This window comes from Dipteris shenzhenensis, chromosome 27 (genome assembly GCF_047967505.1).
Source record: "Dipteris shenzhenensis isolate YYH24624 ecotype China chromosome 27, Dip_SZ_1.0, whole genome shotgun sequence".
Taxonomy (NCBI): domain Eukaryota; kingdom Viridiplantae; phylum Streptophyta; class Polypodiopsida; order Gleicheniales; family Dipteridaceae; genus Dipteris; species Dipteris shenzhenensis.
In genome coordinates, this window is record NC_141622.1 from 47,049,156 (window position 1) to 47,063,557 (window position 14,402).

The window sequence follows — 14,402 nt, forward strand, 5'->3', positions numbered from 1 at the left end:
AAGAACCTCATTAACCACCACCACCCTGGAGGCTAAGTCAAGTTTGGCTGAGCTCCAGAAAAGGAGCTTTCTTCTGATGCTTTCCAACACTGAAGCAAACTGTTGTGAAGGAGAGATGCCCACCCGAACCTGGCATCCCAAATATCTGACGGAGACGCCCCTCTGTATCCAAGTGAAGCCAATATCATTACCCCAATCCGGGGTGTCATCCTCGCAAATCCAAAAACCACTGGATTTATGCAAATTAATGTGTGCACCTGCAGCTGTGCAAAACAAATCCAAGGTTGTCCGGAAGAATGAATGTCCTGGGGGAGGCATCCAAAAAAACAGCCGTGTCATCTGCCAACTCACTACCTAGGAGCTCTTCTTCCCGGTGGATAGGAAGCCTCAGCCCATAAACATCAGTTTGAGATCTAATGTAGATACTCATAGCTTCTGCCACAAACAGAAAAAGAAACTGGGCAAGAGGACATCCCTGGTGGATGGATCTGGAAATCTGAACCTGTCCCCTCTTACCCCCCCAATGAGCAACTGGCTATGGGCTGATCTGAAGAGAGAGGATACTCCTCTAATCCATGCATCTGAAAAACCAAAGCGAGATAGAGTACCCTCTAAAAAATCCCAGTCTACTTTGTCGTAAGCTTTCTCAAAGTCCGAGAGTAGAATGGCCAATCTCTGGCGGGTATGCATGGCCCATTCTGAGGCCTCCCAAAATGAGAAATTATTATAAAAAATACTTCTACCATGCACAAACCCTGTCTGCGTGTCATGAATCAAATCTGGAAGAAAAACCTGTAGCCGCAGACTGATGGCTTTCGCCATAATCTTGTAAAAAGTGCCCAAAAGAGTGATGGGTCTCCATTGAGACACAAGATTCCTATTACCCCTCTTTGGGATGAGATGAATGAGACCATCTGTGAGTGAGTCCGGCATCTCACCAGAGTCCCACACGCCCTGCAAGGCTGATGTAATGTGATCACCAATCTGCTCCCAAAAAGTAATAAAAAAGGAGGGGGTAAGTCCATCTGAACCTGGGCACTTGCCTTTGTGAAGGGCAAGTAATGCAGTCTTGAATTTTGCATTGGTGAAAGGTGCATCCAGAGAAACATACATTTCATCCTTCACTAATACAGGGATACACTGCCAAACAACCTCTCTGGCATCATCAATGGCCTGTGTGCCTGGATCTGCAGTAAGAAGGGATGCAAGAAAATCTGAAGCTACACGCATGACAGCAGCAGGATCTGACTGTAACACCCCGTCTAAGTCAACAAGCTGCGAAACACTATCTCTGCTATGTCTGGGCCCATGAGTAGAGAAAAAGTGTTTGTTGACCCTGCCACCCATCTGAATCCAAAAGGACTCCCGTGCATGAAAGGCATACTCTGCTCTTTGATCCAACAATGTCTGCAAATGAACCCTTGCTGCAGCAAGGCGCTCCTAAATCCAAGCATCTGTCGGCCTCTTCTACTCTTCCCTCGGAAGGGACGCTAACTGCTGGCGTATACCAATCTCACATCTGAGAATCTCATGTCTCCTAGAATCAGCGACTGAATCATAATAGTCACTAATTCCAGATAAGGCTGCAGCTATCTGAGATGGATGGACAGCTCCACCCTGTATGTGAGAAACCCAAATCTGTAAAATATCCTCCGTGAGGCTCTCCTCTGCATAAAAAGCATCCGGAATCCTGACACTGGCAGAGCGTCCTCTCCGATGAGACTCAAGAATCTGCAACACCACTGGAAAATGATCTGAGGTGAAAACCCCAGTAGAAATGCATACAAATCCTCCTCTGTCAAGTGCCAATCGTCTACATAAAATCTGTCAATCCCTGCATGAATGGGCATGTGTATTCTCCTGTTCGACCAAGAGTACAGGAGTGACTATGGCATAATATGAAAGGCATCATCCAACCAAGTGCCTCTGCCACTGAACTGAAAGAGAAAGGCATCCTAGGCTACCCTCTCCAAAGAATGAATTCCACCCTGTCTGCCTCCCTTTTTGTTTGAAGGCAACTCAACCATGCACAAACCCTGTCTGCGTGTCATGAATCAAATCTGGAAGAAAAACCTATAGCCGCAGACTGATGGCTTTCGCCAGAATCTTGTAAAAAGTGCCCAAAAGAGTGATGGGTCTCCATTGAGACACAAGATTCCTATTACCCCCCTTTGGGATGAGATGAATGAGACCATCTGTGAGTGAGTCCGGCATCTCACCAGAGTCCCACACGCCCTGCAAGGCTGATGTAATGTGATCACCAATCTGCTCCCAAAAAGTAATAAAAAAGGAGGGGTTAAGTCCGTCTGAACCTGGGCACTTGCCCTTGTGAAGGGCAAGTAATGCAGTCTTGAATTCTGCATTGGTGAAAGGTGCATCCAGAGAAACATACATCTCATCCTTCACCAATACAAAGATACACTGCCAAATAATCTCTCTGGCATCATCAATGGCCTGTGTGCCTGGATCTGCAATAAGAAGGGATGCAAAAAAATCTGAAGCTACACGCATGACAGCATCAGGATCTGACTATAACACCCCGTCTGAGTCAACAAGCTACAAAACACTATCTCTACTATGTCTGGGCCCATGAGTAAAGAGAAAGTGTTTGTTGACTCTGCCACCCATCTGAATCCAAAAGGATTCCCGTGCATGAAAGGCATATTCTGCTCTTTGATCCAACAATTTCTGCAAATGAGCCCTTGCTGCAGCAAGGCGCTCCTGAATCCAAGCATCTGTGGGCCTCTTCTGCACTTCCCTCTGAAGGGATGCTAACTGCTGGCGTATACCAATCTCACATCTCCTAGAATCAGCGACTGTATGATAATAGTCACTCATTCCGGATAAGGCTGCAACTACATGAGATCAGTGGACAGCTCCACCCTGTATGTGAGAAACCCAAATCTGTAAAATATCCTCTGTGAGGCTCTCCTCTGCATAAAAAGCATCCGAAATCCTGACACTGGCAGAGCGTCCTCTCCGATAAGGCTCAAGAATCTGCAATACCACTGGAAAATGATCTGAGGTGGAAATCCCAGTAGAAATGCATACAGATCCTCCTCTGTCAAGTGCCCAATCGTCTACATAAAATGTGTCAATCCGTGCATGAATGGGCATGTGTATTCTCGTGTTCGACCAGGAGTACAGGACTGACTGTGGCATAATATGAAAGGCATCATCCAACCAAGTGTCCCTGCTACTAAACTTAAAGAGGAACGCATCTCAAGCTGCCCTCTCCAAAGAATGAATTCCACCCTGTCTGCCTCCCTTCTTATCTGAAGGCAACTCAACCATGTTAAAGTTGCTACCAATGATCCAAGAATCTACAATGGGGGCCCAAGAGAGTAACTCCTTCCAAAAGGAGATCCGCTCCCCTCTGTTGTTAGGAGCATAAAGATTGAGATGACCAATCTTACGCCCTCCAATCAAAATAATGATCTATTGAGCTCTAGAAGGGGAGATAATACCATGAGCACCAACCAAGGGGAGAATAGAAAGAAAGACCGAAATGCAAGTACCTCTCCTTGTGCCCATAGCAGGCGACCAGAAGGTATGTCCTGAAAGCAGCTTGCCAGACTTAGAGCAATCACTGGCATCCAGTTTGTGTTCCTGGATAAAAAGCATATCAATAGCACCTCCAGTGATACCTGGATGAAGCTGATTCCAGATCAGCTGCCTACGGCGACGGTGTGGAACTCTGCCTAGGCCCTGTATGTTCCAGCTGACTATCCTCATCGACAGGAGGATGCTGGATGGAAAGGCTTACCCGACCTAGTAGAGGAGACCAGCTTCCCCTGGGCCGAAACACTGCTGCTGAGGGTAGGAAACTCAACAGGTGAAAGGATCCCCACACCTACTGAAAGGGAGGCCCTATCAGAAGGAATCCCAATGACTGGGACCCCTAAGGTGGAGGGCACATACTCCTCATCATCCATAAAAGTCGCCGAATCTACCAGTGCCGAAAAAAAATTCCTGATAAGCAAGTGTGACCGAGGAGTGCGAAGAAGACATGCACTCGTGGAAGATAGAGGAGAAGGACCTGCCAGGCCTCTATCAGCAGAACTGGAGCTGGGGGTTGAGGAGGCCTGTGGCTGGGGTGAAGAGGAATCAAGAGCCCTCATCTGTGCCTGCACTTTCTCGGTTGTCCTGACTGTGGCAGGAACAGTCTGCGGGAAAGAAGTACATGTAGCTCCCTCATGGTCAGAAACCAAGGGGTCATAAACCAGAGTGACTGGGACTGGTGGATCTAAAGGCTCCTCCTAATGTGGAACTGTAGTGTTTGGGGCTGCAGCAACATCCACCACTAGAGTCTGGAAGGCGTCTGTCTGAACAAGATCAGAAGTCTCCTCCTGAGGTAAGGGAGCTGCTATGATAGCTCTCCATCGTGGTACTAGGTGTGTTGTGGGCATTGGGCATCCTGCTGCCCCTGGTGGTCCTAGGGTGTGCGAAGCAGGGCACCCTGTTGGAGTGCATGGTACAGGGTGTTGGGGAGATGCAGTCGTGGTAGTACGTGAACGAGCCGCACCAGAAGACCTCTTGGGTCTTTTTCTCTTCCTTGGTCAGTCTCTAGCAAAGTGCCCAAGGGTCCTGCAAATCCTGCACTAGTCCTGTCTACCTGAAATCTCAACTCTCTATCAAAAGAAAGAGCCGTCTGGACGCTGAAGCATAATGTGGTCATCTGAGATGTTAGGGTCAGAGACAATGACCCTAACACGAGACACCCCGTCTGCACTGACTCCCTCCGCCGAGGAAGAAGGGATGCCAGGAAGGGAGGGGATCTCAGTGACCACTCCGAATGTGGCTTCGATAGTGGCAAGCACTCGATGGTAGACCTGAGGAAGACCAGGAAATCTAATGAACAGTGAAGTGTGACCCAAAGATGCGGGTGAAAAGTGATGTGGAGCCCTCTAATTCCACATCTTTCTTGAGCTGCTGGAACTCGTCTTCTTGCTCCTACTACAAGGTAGCCCAGCACATGTTGAGTTACTCCAGCTCGAAATCCGGCGTTGTTCTCCTGCGTGGCAATTAAACGGTCTAGGAGCGCGGCTGCTCGATCTACATATCGGCGCGCTGTCTCACCTTCTGACTGCTTCAAGTTTGCCACTTGCAGGTACACATTCTCCGGCTCCTCTTCTTGAGAGTGCTCTCAACGGAAGCAAGAACGGAAGAAGGAGAGAGAGAGAGAGACAGAGAGCCACACAAGTTTGGTGGGTGCAGAACCCCACCCTAATCTTCTTTTTTCATTCATTTATATATGTGTTTGAGTATTGTACATAACTGGGGTAAAGGCACAGTGACCTTTAACCCCCACAACCTCCCACTTAAAGGACAATGTGCCTTTAAGAGAGAACAACCAGTGAGCATACTATCCAATGCCCATCAATACACGACAATACTCAAACCGCTGACTAGGTAGACTCTTCGTCAGCATATCTGCAGGGTTATCATCTGTATGAACCTTGACAAGCTCTATGCGCTTGTCCTCAAGTACCTCCCTGATGAAATGGTACCTGACCTCAATGTGTTTGGTCTTTGCATGAAAGACCGGATTCCGTGCTAGCTGAATAGCACTCATGGAATCACTATGTAATGTCGGTACACCTGTATGAATCCCCAAATCTCCCACTAGCCGATCAAGCCATATAGCCTCCTTGCAACCCTCTGTGGCTGCAACATACTCAGCCTCTGTGATAGACAAAGCAATGCACTTCTGTGCACGAGACATCCACGACACTGCACCACCTGCAAAGGTAAACACATAACCAGAAGTGGATCTCCTACTATCCACATGCCCTGCATAGTCTCAATCTGTGTACCCAAGTACACGCATGTCTCCTTTACCAAAGCAAATGCACATCTCCTTGGTACCCTTCATGTACCTCATGATGCACTTATCCCAATGCCTCTTTCCTGGATTAGCCATATACCGGCTAACAACTCCCACTGCAAATGCAATGTCTGGTCTAGTAGCTATCATAGCATACATAAGACTCCCAACCGCTGATGCATAAGGAACCTTGGCCATCATGGCCCTCTCCTCATCTGATTTGGGACTATCTGTATGACTCAGTTTCACATATGGAGGCAATGGAGTACTCACTGCCTTCCCCCCCTCCATATTGAAACGCTGCAATACTTTTGTAACATACTCTTTTTGTGAAAGCCAAAGGAGTTTTCTACTCCGATCACGCGTGATGCGCATACCAAGAATATGACCTGCAAATTCCAAATCCTTCATATCAAAGGCCTCATGCAACTTAGCCTTTAATGCATCTAGCTCATAAGTATTCTTGCTAGCCAATAGCATATCATCCACATATAGTGCCAAGATTATCAGGCTATTATCCTTAGCCCTTTTAGTGTAGAGGCAGTGATCAATTTCACTCCTTCTAAAACCCTGGGACCGAATGAAAGCATCAAACTTCTGATACCATTCTCTAGGCGCTTGCGTAAGACCATAGAGACTCTTCTTCAGCTTGCAAACTAAATGCTCTTTGCCCTTTCTTCAAAGCCTTCCGGCTGCACCATGTAAATTTCCTCATGCAAATCCCCATGCAAGAAAGCTGTCTTGACATCCATTTGCATAAGCTCCATATCCTCTACTGCCACTAGTCCAAGCATGCATCTAAGTGTGGTCATCTTCACAACCGGAGAGAATATCTCATCAAAGTCCACACCCTTTTCTTGCTTGAACCCTTTAGCAACCAAACGGGCCTTGTACCTAGGCACATCATCACCTGTGACCTTCATTTTGTAGACCCATTTACATGGCAATGCTTTCTTTCCATGTGGCAAAGAAACCAAGTCCCAAGTCTTATTCTTCATAAGTGAACTCATCTCTAATTGCATAGCCTCTTTGTAGCAAGAAGGCTCCCCGCAATCAGTAAGCATCACATAGTCTACCCCTGGAACAAACCTATCAGGCGGTCTAGACACTCTAGATGATCTTCTCAAGGGCATTTCAGCTTGCTGTCCCACTTGCATATCAGCCATATTTGGCTCATCATTTCCACCAATAGATGATCCATCATCTACCCTTGATTGTATACATGTAGGAGTACTTGGTTGTACCATTTCTTGCACATTTGGTGCATGGACAGCTAGCTGTCTATTAACATATGCAGGTGGATTCACATCCTGGAAAGTGATTCTCCTCATTTCCACATCCCTCATGGGTGCCTTATGCATCTTCTTCTCATTGAAGACCACATCATGGCTGCGTATGATCTTCTTTGCTTCTGGATCCCAGAGACGATAGCCCATCTCTCCACTTTCACCATAACCCAGAAAGATGCATTTCCTAGACTTAGGATCTAGCTTCTTTCGAAGCTCTTTTGGCACATGTGCATATGTCTCACACCCAAATATACGCAAATGAGAGTAAGAGGGCTTCTTGCCACTCCATGCCTCTTCAGGAATACCACCATCCAAACTCTTACTAGGTGATCTGTTGATCACATGCACTGCAGTCTTCATTGCCTCAGTCCAAAAACCACCAGAAAGACTTGCATTGGAAAGCATGCATTGCAACCTTTCTTGAATGGTACGGTTCATCTTTTCTGCAACTGGATTTTGCTCTGGAGTACGAGGGGATGTGAGCTCCCTCTTAATCCCACGTGTATCACAGAAATGCTGAAAGTCATGAGAGAGATACTCTCCACCATTATCAGTCCGTAGGCATTTAAGCGTTCTACCTGACTGATTCTCAACCAAGGCCAGCCATTTCTAAAATACCTAAAACACATCACTCGTCCGAGCTATAGCATAAGCCCACACTTTCCTAGTTGCATCATCAATGAATGTCACATAGTATTCAGCCCCGCCTAATGACCGTGTAGGCATGGGACCACATACGTCTGAATGCACCAAATCAAGCATTTCAAACTCTTTCTTTCCCCTTCTTTTATGGGCTGATTTAGTCTGCTTCCCATAGAGACAGTGCTCACAAAATTCAAAATCAGAGAAACTCAAATGCGGTACATAACCCAAATGGCATAAGAGTTTCATTCCATTCTGGCTCATGTGCCCCAACCTGCAATGCCACAAAGAAGTGCTTGGCTGCTCGGTTATTGCAACAACATGATCAAATACCCCTGATACATGTAACGGATACAAAGTCCCACACTTGGCACCTTTGGCCAAAAGCATAGAGCCCTTTTGAATTTTCCAACTCTGAAAGCCAAAAGTGGTGTGAAAACCAGCATCATCTAGCTGACCCACTGAAATAAGACTCTTGGTCAGCTGAGACACATGTCTCACATGTTTCAAAACAAATGCAGACCCATTTGCAAAAGAAAACTTTATGTCACTTGCTCCCACTATGTCACATGCATAGTCATTTCCAAGATGCACACAACCTGTCTTTCCACTATCATAAGTGGAGAACCATTCCCTATGGGGAGTAACATGGAATGAAGCACCAGAATCCAAAATCCAATCCTGGGAATATGCATCATCTGAAGTGGTAAGTAACTCTGCAGATAAACTAGATATGAAGAGAACGTCATTGTCACTATCATGTGTGACTGCATTGATCTCTTCGATCTTCACTTTTGCTTTGTCCTCCCTTGGACTCTCTTCCTTTTGATTTGCACCCCAATTTGCATTCTTTTTCTTATCCCTTTGCTCTCTTTTTAGCTTGTAGCAATCCTTTTTCATATGGCCCTTCTTGCCACAGTGGTAACACTCAATGTTCCGTGCCCTGGATTTGCTACGTGACTTCCCTCTTTCTTGGGACTTCCCCCTGAACTGTGATCTGCCCCTTTGCACATTTAAGGCTACATCCTGCTTGTTACCATCCATAGACTTCCGTCTAATCTCCTCGGCCAACAAGCTACCCACAACATCATCAAATTTCAGTACTCCACCAGGTGCAGAGTTACTGACAGCTGTACGGAAGGTATCCCATGAGGATGGCAATGAACATAAGAGAAATATTGCCTTAGTCTTCGCATCAAAATTCATCTTCTGAGCCTGAAGCTGGCTGAAAATAATATTGAATTCATTCAAGTGAGAAGCAATGGAGACCCCTTCCTTCATTTGCAGCTCAAACAACCTCTTCATGAGATAAACTTTATTAGAGGCAGTTTCCTTCTCATAAGTAGCACACAGTTTCTTCAACAAATCTTCCGTAGTCTGCTCATTTAGTCTGCTCATTTACTACTGTGAAATAAACTAACTCTGCAAGATGAAGTCTAATAGTAGACTTTGCTAATGCATCCAACGCATTCCAATCATCCTCAGACATATTTGCAGGCTTAGCTTCAATCCCTACCAAGGGTTTAATCTGCTTCTTTTGCATAAGCACATCCCTTATTTGTTCTTTCCACAAAGAAAAGTTTGTCCCATCAAACTTTTTAATGCTGAAAAACTCCTTTTCAGATGTGGAAGAGGATGCCATGATGCAAATGAAACAAAATCCCAAATGCTAGTGCCTGCAAGAGAGAATCACACCAAATACTAGGTGCACCCAAATGTGTATGCCACAATAGAGTGAAATATCACCAAAATTCAAAACTCAAAGCATCAAAAGATGCATCTGACTCATGTGCATATACTATGCATCCATATGAGCAAATTTGGCCCAAAAGAAAATGCCAATAAGTGCCAAATGACTCAAGCATAAACACCGTCCACTGGCATATGCATCAATAATATCTCATTCAAGAGAGCATAGCACTATCAGTGCATCACCTGCAATGTGTCAAAGCTGTTCCTCAGCATAAAATAGCATCCATGTGCAAAGCGTCCATAAAAAATAGCATCCCACAAGGCAATTTGGACCTATCAGCGCATCCAATAAGGACCGCAATGCATCCAAATGGCCTATAAATCATCCACTGCAACCCAATGCACATTACGAATGAGCGCACACTGCTCAAACTGCAACCAGAGTGATCTGCATAAGGTATGCTCAAGAAATCATAGTCCCACGGTAATGAGCGCTACTGAAAATAGAACCTGAGATGCCTCAAAACATGGGCGCCATTGCATAATCGGAATCAGCAAGAAAATCTGTAAATATCTCTCTTCTGCCAGAACTCCAAAATCCCAACCGATGAGTGAGAAATGGGAGTCAATACTTATCCACTGTCATGTGGCATAAATCTAAGGTTTCAAAACCTTAGAATGAAAAATGCATAACAGAGAGACGAAATCGAATACACAGAGATCTATAACTCTGAAAATCCTCCACCGAATCGCGCAAGAACTGATAGGTAGGAGTTTTTGGGCGTCCGGAATGCAATGGGACAGACGGTTTTGGAAACCGTGGTCTCAATCACTGGGTCCAACACACGGGCTGAAAAACGTTTTTTGAAACAGAGCTGTTTGTAAACTCCACCAGAGTGCGAATGATGAGCAACATAGAAGTTTTAGGACCTCCTGAGTCCACCGGAACTGACAAATCTGCAAATGGTTGCTCCAAACTTGAGTTCCAACACCCATGCAAAAAACGTAGGAACTGACACAGTGAGTCAGAAATCCAATGAAATGATCCCAGATTCAATAATGAAGGTGTTTCCAAGCTCCTGAAGTGAAGTGGACACCAAAAGCAAGCAATAGTTGCCTCTACAAGTCAATATGGAGTCTCTGTCATCGAACGGAACAGGGAAAAGCTCAAAAAACGACTTTTTCTTTGAAAGCTCTTAACAGGCTCTCAAAACTACTTCGCAAAGCCAAAGTGACTTTTCCAAATGTTCCTCCAAGGTCTCTGCACACTCGGATGCAAGTAAAGTCACCCACAAAGCTTCCCACAGAGCTTCTCCTTCCTCCCACAGAGCTGCTGAGCTTCCAAGCATTCACACACGCTCAGCTAGATCACCCGGGCTCTGATACCAGTTGAGAGTGCTCTCAACGGAAGCAAGAACGGAAGAAGGAGAGAGAGAGAGACAGAGAGCCACACAAGTTTGGTGGGTGCAGAACCACCCTAATCTTCTTTTTCATTCATTTATATATGTGTTTGAGTATTGTACATAGCTGGGGTAAAGGCACAGTGACCTTTAACCCCCACACTTCTTTGCCGAAATGCTCAATCATAGCTATTGTCAACCTCAGCTAACTTTGGCAAACATCCTCGACTTGCTTCTTATACCACACTTGAGCCAAACCCTCTAGAAATGTGGGAAGAACCAATAACCATCTATCTTCAGTAAGAAAGTTGAGAAAAACACAACGGCACTTGAAGGCAACAAAATACTCATTTGGATTTTCTTCAACCCGACCACAGAACATAGGAATGTTAGTCATGCTTGAAAAATGGAAAAGAGAGAGGCGAAATGAGGCTTATCAATTGGCAAACAATGGAAAGAGGTAGCTTGAACTGAAAATCAGATGAAGATACATCCACAAAGCACACATAGGCAGGGTAGGGTGTGACTGGTGTATTATGAAATGCTATACGGGAAGAATCTTCAGCATAGAATAGCTCATAGACAATCAGTATGAGATATGAATGGAGCACATGAAGTGAAGTACTTTTGCTTTTTACAACAAGAGAAAACTCCTTACGGTTAGAGAGTTACAGTTCATGAGATTTCAACATATAAGCAATATCATTACATTTTAATCACTTCCTATTTGCTGGCCCATTAGTAAGTCTTCCTTTTGTGAATGGGGAGGTCTTGGGTTCAATTCTCCCAGGTGGATGCGAGGTCTATTGCAGATTTTTTTTTTCAAAACGCGCACAGACCCCGGGCCGCGACCAGAAGACGCGCGGTGCACACAACCAGAAGACGCACGGCTGGCATGACGCGCAGAGGCCGCGACCAGAAGACGCGTGGCAACACGCACAAAAATCCAGAAGACGCTCGAATGTGCCCGCAACCAAAAGGCGCGCAGGAACTGTATGCAGAAACAGAGAAGTTTTGCAACTGCAAGGACGGAGAACCGGGAGTAGATGTCACAAATTGGAAGCGCGAAAACAAAGAACCGCATGCAGAAGATGCCGCAGAATCGCACACAATTGTAGGAGTAACAGATGTCGACGGACGGTGGATGGACAAAAAGAGTAGAGCCTAACCCGCCTTCACAGCCACACTCATCCACGTTCAAAACACCCGAACAACACCATCACAAGGCAAAAGGCATCCATTCAACATCCTTCTCTCTATAGGCCTCGTGATACAACTCACACTCTGGCCACACTTTCTCCAGAAGCCAGACACCCTCAAACAAAAACCCAGTGGACCACACAACTCAAGACAAGTGGACTTCTTCCTTCAATAACTCAGAAAACATTCAGCTTCAAATGCATCCAACCCACAATGCACATGAAGACTATCTTCTTGACTCTTCAAGACATCAACCCACAAAATGGCCACGGTGAGAAATCCTATCATGCCTTCCCGAGATCAACATTAACTACCGGAAATGATGCAGCCTACCATTTTACTAAGCAATGGCTCATAGTCACCCACATACAAGCACACACAAAACTCCCACTCCACGTATTAAGGATGCCCCACTCCTTCAGAGCAGCAAACTCTAGATCCTTCTGTGTCGCCATGATTTCTCCAACCTCCCAGTAGAAACACCATGCCCGTCCTCCTTCTGAGAGCAGCGCCAGTAGCAAAAAAACCCACGACTAAGTTCTGAACCTTCTACAGAAGCGACAACTCTTCATGCACGTGATTGTCGACAACACCCGAGGCTTCTTTTGCTCATAAAACACCCACTTAGCCAAACGTCTCTCTGCCTTTAGTCTCTGAGCAATCGTGTGCTCACTCGATGCATAGCCAGCCCATCTCTTCTAGATCCCGCATGCGCCCTCCCGCATGTGCAGAACGGAGCACCTAGGAGCAGTTTATCTTCATGATGAGTGACAGAGACCCGTGGTGACAGTCAGAGTTCAGCAAATACCTAGAAGCCTTCTCTTCTCTTTCAACTAGAGGAGACATGATGGACTGCTTGAGAGGCTTGACCATTTCTACGTTGGGGATTGGCCACTACACAAAGGCAGCTCTACCGAGATTCTAGCAGGCACCATGATGTCAAACCACTCTCTAGAAGAACTCCACATAGAGCAACCCCACCAAGGTCTTCCCCAAAAGGGGGTCCACATTCCAGAGGACCTCCTACAGGATGGGGAGATTCAGTAGGTTATGGTAGAGATTTGGCAACAATTAGACTCAACACCTTGCGAGGGCTGGGCTTCGTGTGTGGCCAATGCGATTTAGAGGAGCAGTGAGGAGTTGCAATCTCACGTCCTTAGATAGAGGAGGCCTCTTCAGGAGCATGAGCGTGCAATGCGGAGAGACCTCATTGATAAGAATAAAGAAAGAAGATAGAGAGAGTGGAAAAAAAGTGAAAGATAAGCTCAAAAAACTATTAGATATTTTCTTAGAGATTCAATGCCCATTCACATGAAGTATTCTTCTTCACAAAACTCTAGATGCAAGATACATTCAGGGAGATCCTCCTCATCTATCAGGGTTATTCCTTCCCATTCTTCTTCTATTACTCGCAGATGCAACGACTAGTAGTTTCCATGAACCTCACTAAATAATACCTCAATCTGGAGACCTTAAAAAAGAACTCCGAGTACCTCTGAGTCTAACTCCAAAGAAAAAATCATATTCAACTTCAAAAGAGTACTTATGAAACACAACCTGAAACCAGGACAAGTAGGATCAGAAAACAGTGTGGGCTCCAAGTAATGAGCTTATGCACCGAGCTCTAGAGCATGTATCCGGGAACAAGACCCAAAGTAACTTCCCACAAACTGACTAAAAATGGATCACACAAACTCAGAGAGAACCCAAGAACCAAACAGCCCAAGACAAGTAAACTTCAGACCTGAACTTCTCTTAACAACTCAAAGAATAGTCAGCCTCAAAAAGCTACAAACCCACAGCCCACATGAAGGCTATTTTCCCATTTCTATCCGTAGCCTGATCAACCACAAATGCTAGTATTTGGTTCCTCTTTTCACACCAGCCAATATCCAAACAGCTTGCATGTCAAAGAGGAGTTTCACCTCTGTCCACAGAGCGTCCAGCTCTTTATTCACTCTCTTGTGCTCATGCAGCTCCAGAACCAACCAGCGAATTCCATATTCACGGTGAAGGCCATCAGCCAGCTAAGCAATAGAGATGCCCATATTCCATAGCTTCCAGCCAAGTAACTGTCAACCTCTCCAGCAGCCTCTAAGCTTACCACAGCTTCCCTCCCCTTCACATTATGATCACGGCCTCTTGGTTCCTCCTCTGCTCATGGAGCATTCAGCTCATATATAGGGACGCCACACCATCCAGCACCTACAACAAAAGCCACGACCCTCAAACCAGATCCCGCAGCTTCCAGCTAAGCAACAGCCCCGTTCTCATCACGTACAAGCCCAAACTCTCCAACATACTTTTAGCTCACATATTTACTCCTTCAATTCTACCCGTCGATGTTCACAG

General features: G+C 45.8%; 1 protein-coding gene across 1 annotated transcript in view; it reads right to left on the bottom strand.

The window, feature by feature from the left end:
• The window catches only part of LOC147884400 (MLO-like protein 11), a 287,986-nt gene that overhangs the window by 24,617 nt on the left and 248,967 nt on the right, over nucleotides 1-14,402 (bottom strand). The window lies entirely within an intron of this gene.